Genomic DNA, 5,720 nt, shown 5'->3' with positions numbered 1-5,720 from the left:
GGGGGGGGAGGGGGGAGATGGGCATGGAGGAGGGCACTTGGGGGGATGAGCACTAGGTGTTATATGGAAACCAACTTGACAATAAACTATTTGTAAAAAAAATTAAAAAAAAAAAAAAGAATGTTCTGCCCCGATGAGGCAATCTGTCAGAGGGGCCCTGTAGATCCCACAGAGGAAGATGTGGTTTTCTTTTTTAAATGTTTTTATTTATTTTTGAGAGAGAGAGAGAGAGAGAGAGAGAGACAGTGTGAGCAGAGGAGGGTCAGAGAGAGAGGGAGACACAGCATCTGAAGCAGGCTCCAGGCTCTGAGCTAGCTGTCAACACAGAGCCTGACGTAGGTCTCCGACCCACGAACCATGAGATCATGACCTGAGCAAAACTCGGACGTTTAACTGACTGAGCCACCCAGGCACCCCGAGTTGTGGTTTTCAACAGGGTGCCCCAATGGTGGAGAAGCAGGCACGCATCGAGTCATCCCAGCAAGTGTAGACTTGCAGTCACAGCTCCAACATGGGCCCCAGGCCATGGGGAGACAGGGAAGGCCACTGAGGCAAAGATCTGAAGGAGGCATCAATTCAATAAAATTTTGGAGTTATTTTCAGTAGGTTAGTTACCCTTCTTACTGTTTTTATCCTACTATCTTTTCTAGGTATATCGTTCACTTCAGCTTTTACCTTTATTAATCCCAATTTCCTGACTTATTTTTCTAAAATTTAAAGATGAGTATTTAGAGGCGCCTGAGTGGCTCAGTAGGCTGAGCGCCCGACTTGGGCTCAGGTCCTGATCTCACAGTTGGTGAGTTCAAGCCCCACATTGGGAAGCGGGGAGCCTGGAGCCTACTTCGGATCCCCGGCTGTTCCCCTCCCCGCTCTCTGCCTCTCACCTGCTGACGCTCTCACAAAAATAAAATTAAAACATTAAAAAAAAAGATGGATATTTAGTCCGTTATTTTTTTGGTTTCACTTTTAAATCGCTAAGGCATTTTGAGCTCAAAATGTTCCTCTTAGTATTACTTTCAGAGTCCCACAGTTCTCAATAGAGAATGGTTTGCTTTTCATTGGTTTCTAGAGAATGAATGAACTCCCTTTTATTTCCTCTTTGATCCAAGACTTACCTAGGAGTTTGTGCCTTCATTTCTAACAATTTAAGGTTTTTAGATCATCTTCATCACGTATCTATCATTTTTCAATTTTATGAAAAACTTTTCTTTATTTGTGGGATGTAAGAAGTCCTTAGATGTCCCATCTCCAGTTATTTGATTATATTATTCAGTTCATCTGCATAACGTTTTGGCTAGTATAACATCGTATTCTTTGTTGAGCTGAATGATTATTTCTTTACTATTAATTCTGGCTGATTGTGGGGAAGGTATTTTGAAATCTCTCATTATAATTGTATAAAGTTCTCCTTCCTGCCTTTATGTATTTGGCCGCTATGTTCTTTGATGCCTACCTTGACTGTTACATCTTCTTAATTATCTGTGCCTTTTATCACTACATACAGATGTTCCTTACACTCTAAGTGCTTTTAGCCTTAAGATCTGCCTCGTCTAACATTAACATTACCACTCCTGTTTTTCATTTGTCTTCGTTTGTCCGGTGTCTCTTTGCCTGTCATTTTACTTTTACCCTTTTATTATCATCTTATTTCAAGTATGAATCAATATGTCCAAAGAACCCCATCTTTGCATGAATGTTTTTCTAGCACTTCAAACTTTAGCTAACACTGAGCTCATCATTTTCACCCTAAACCCCTTTCCTTTTCTTTCTTTCTCATCTCAGTTGGGATGGAAAGCTCTTGTTTTGCCATCTGTTCTGAAAAGAGTACCGAGATGCCCTTCTGCCGTCCCCCCCCTTGCCCAGCCCAGGAGCCTGCATGGCATTTCCTTGTGCCCATCCCCAGGATGGGCATGCAACCGCCTCTGGCCTAGTAGACATCACTGTCCCTAGCCTTAAGGACCCAAACACAACTAACATAGTACAAATAGGTCCCAAAAGAAGGTGGCTGTTCTCCAGAAGAAGCCCTTTAGAGAACAGACTTTGAAACCAGACCTATGGGCTCAAATCCTAGCTCTGTCTCTTATTTGTAACTTTGGGCTAGTTACTTAATCTGCCTCAGTTTTTCTAACTACCTTGTTCTTGTGAAAATTATAAGTATCATGATCTGTTTAAAAAAAAATTAGAACAGGGGTGTCTGGCTGGCTTGGTCTGTAGAATATGCAACTCTTGCTCTTGATCTCAGGGTCATGAGTTCAAGCCTCACTCTGGGCATGAAGCCTACTTTAAAAAAAATAGAACAGTGCCTATGATGTAGCATGCAAATGTGGGTGTTAACTCTTATTTTCTCTTGCCCCAGGATCTGAGAGAACAAGCCTGGAGCTGTGGGCAGCCCCTGTGGCACCACAGGGGATGTGAAGTATGAGTAGGAGTGAAGTCAGCATGAAGAAGAAAAGAGCCAAAGCGAGGACAGACTCAAGCCCTGATCAGAGGGTTGAGCCTTGGAACAAGTTGGTCCCAAAGCTGGATGTACCCAGGATTTTTCAGACATGAGGCAATAAATCCCCTTTTGTTTAATATTCTATGACTTGATGGGCACCTGGGTGGCACAGTCAGTTATGTGTCTGACTCTTGGTTTCGGATTAGTTCATGATCTCACCATTTCATGAGTTCGAGTCCCACATGAAGCTCTGCATGAGGCAGCAAGGAGCCTTCTTGGAATTCTCTCTCTGCCCCTTCCCCTTTCACACTGTCTCTGACTCAAGAAAGAAAGAAAGAAAGAAAGAAAGAAAGAAAGAAAGAAAGAAAGAAAGAAAGAAAGAAAGAAAGAAAGAAAGAAAGAAAGAAAGGAAGAAAGGAAGAAAGGAAGAAAGAAAGAAAGATCTTAAAAAACTATTCTGTGATTTGATTCAGAAAGCCTTAAATGGTTCAGTTATTAAGCAGTGTACCAGGCTAGAATGTTGGGAATCCATTGGTTCTTCCGTCTCCTTCACTTTCCACCTCCGATGTGGCAAGTCTGCACATTTTACTTCCTCAATTTCTTCTCACTATGATTCCTTGTTTCCGCTTCTCTAACTCAGGGTTAAGAAAAGATCATCGATATTTGCCAGCACCCATTGTATATTGATAGGCCGTTAGGCCATGTTCACTTTTTGCCATGTTCTTGACGTAGAAGAGCCCTGGGGACCCAGCAACAGCCAGCAACAGGCCACAGTGACCAGCCAGTGCCAGGCCCCACTTTAAGCCATTTGTGATTCCAACTCCAGAGGCCACGCTTCGCACCACTCTGCTTTCCTGTCTTGATTTCTTGCAGTTAACCACAGGAGCCACACCTGTAGAACTCACTCCAAGCAGTACCCCATGTTGTATGGGCCAGTGGCTACTTAGCCCTTTTTGAAAATGGCAATGACCCTAAAGCAGTTTGCTCATGTCAGGAGTACACACACCTGTCCTGACTATTTTTCTCAGGGAATTGGTCATCAACCATTAACTCTACCCATTCTCAACCCCAAAGCTTGCTAGGCCTGTTTGCAAAGAGAGGAGCAACAGAAGCTAGGTTGTGACTGTGCCGCTTCCTTTCATCAATCATGAAGAGACAAACAAATGGCCTGGTGATTTTTTTCAGCATGAGTTCACACACACACACAGGCGCGCGAGCGCATGCACACCAACGATTCAGTGTGCCAGTCTGTCTTTAAAATACCACATTCCATGGAGTCTTTCCTGAATAGTCCTATAAAACTAAGTCTGCCCCCATCCCTGGCTCTTCACATAGTCCATTAGAATGTTTATTGCTTGTCCTGGCAGTAGCCCCTCTCAGTTCCTTAAAATCTGCTGAGCTTAGACTGGGACTTTTGTCTGCACCGGGACGCTCCTCCCATGCCGCTCACGGCCAGTTCCTTCTCTTCCTTTGGCTCCGCTTCAGGGAGGCCCGTTTTGCCCCCCTGTCCAAGGTAAGCCCCCCTTTCTAAATACCCTCCCTTATTCAGAATCTCAGCCCCTTGACAGTTTTCTTTAAGACCCTTAGAATGATGTGCAGCTCTTTTGTCCATTTGCATGTTTACTTGGGTTTTATTTGTGTTTGTGTGTGTTTTTCTTTCGTCTTTCTCCCTTATTAGAATGAAACCAAATAGGCATCTCAACAGCAGGGCACCTGGCTGTCGCTGGCTGTTGCTGGGTCCCTAGTGTCTCACACAGACATAATGTATATAACAAATTCTCAATATGGACTTGTTGAATGAACGGTGAAAAGCCTTAGAGACGACAGCATAGGTCTTGGGAGACTGATTTCACCCCAATCACAGATGACCTGGTGAGCCTCTTTTAAATTGCTTGATTGGTGCAAATGGGCAAAATCCCCCAGACCTGGATCCTTCCTTCTCCATTTGATAGATGGGTTCTTTTTCCTGTTCATGTGCGGCTAGCTTAGACCATAACTCTAAAAACATTTTAATGTTATCCCTCGAGATCCTGAATTACATGCCTTTGTCGGGCGTGGTCGCAACTGTAAAGTCATGCTGATGACACAGCCCTACGTTCTGCAGAGGGCTCAGCATCCAGCTGAGGATCGAGGCAGGTGCAATGTCAAGGCAGGTGGAGGAGAGGGGACTTAGGGGACTACAGTCCAGTCCAGAGGAAGGGCGGGATGGTCACGGAGAGTGAAACACAGCTCTCTAGTGCACACCTTTCCCGTAGCCACATCTCCCCCGCCATTATCTCATTTAATGCTCACCACAGTTAACACACTTGATATTTTTACCACCATATAGTTGAAGATAGTGGCAAAACATGGGCCTGAGCTCAAGTTTCACTGTCCCAGGTTATCTGCTCCAGAGTCCTTGGACAAAGCACTTCTTTGTCTTTATTAAGAGGATAAAAACAGCTAGGGTTGCTATGTGAATCAAATGGTGAAGATATATAACTGATACATTCCTCAAAATGAACCAGTTTTGTGCTTGGCACATAGCAAGTCCTCAATAAATCACAGCCTTTGTTTTTTTTTGTTGTTTTGTTTTTTTTAAAGAGATTTGCCCAAGAGCCACACAGTGAGTGGCTTAGAACTTGATGGTCTCTTGTTTTGTAAAATGCTAAAGATACTTTCTATACAGTCTGTACAATGTGTCTTACTTCCCAGGTTGTGAGCCCTTCCCGGACAGGGACGACATCAGCTATCTTTTCTGTCAGGTGGCCTATGTATACAGTGGCAATTGCTCACACAGTAGGGTTCTGAAATAAGATAGCATTTTTTATACGGGTAGTGGGTTTTCTACCCAATGGTACACGTGAACTGTTAATAGTCTAGGCAAATGTCCCTCAGAGATAAGTGAGCAGCCATGAACCCTTTCCCACTTACCTTGTGTCTCCAGGAACAACTCCCTCTGTACATACCTCTAACCTAGGAGAACAGAAAACAATTTAAGTGATGTGAGTCATTCAAGCTTTGTGTTCAAACACCACGACAGAAAGTACAACTCATTAGGGTCACACTGATAGGAATTAAGGACATTTTAACCTTGGCTAAGCTAACACATTTTTAGTCAGCAACCCAGAAGCAATTGAGGTTTTATATACAGTATCTATGTGCGTCCCTAATGATTCCTTAAGTGAGTCATTCCCTCTTGCACTCCCCCACCCAATTCCAAAGAGTTACGGGTTTTGGTTAAGTCCCTCCTCTTGCTCTCCTCTCTGCTCAGGCCCTCTGCATCCTTCACTCGCTACGAAGT

General features: G+C 43.9%; 1 long non-coding RNA gene across 2 annotated transcripts in view; it reads left to right on the top strand.

Moving 5' to 3' along the window:
* Window positions 1-2,574, top strand: part of LOC144240468 (uncharacterized) — a 15,479-nt gene extending 12,905 nt beyond the window's left edge. For both annotated transcript variants that reach the window (XR_013337732.1, XR_013337733.1), the window contains one exon: window positions 2,357-2,574. This is a non-coding gene — a long non-coding RNA (uncharacterized LOC144240468). The remainder of the gene's footprint in view (window positions 1-2,356) is intronic.
* The last annotated feature ends 3,146 nt before the right edge of the window (window positions 2,575-5,720 follow it).

The sequence above is a fragment of the Crocuta crocuta genome, unplaced genomic scaffold (genome assembly GCF_008692635.1).
Source record: "Crocuta crocuta isolate KB4526 unplaced genomic scaffold, BGI_CrCroc_1.0 scaffold237, whole genome shotgun sequence".
NCBI classification, from domain to species: Eukaryota; Metazoa; Chordata; class Mammalia; order Carnivora; family Hyaenidae; genus Crocuta; species Crocuta crocuta.
Note: the sequence above shows the minus strand (reverse complement) of the source record. Positions and strands in the feature narration are given on the sequence as shown.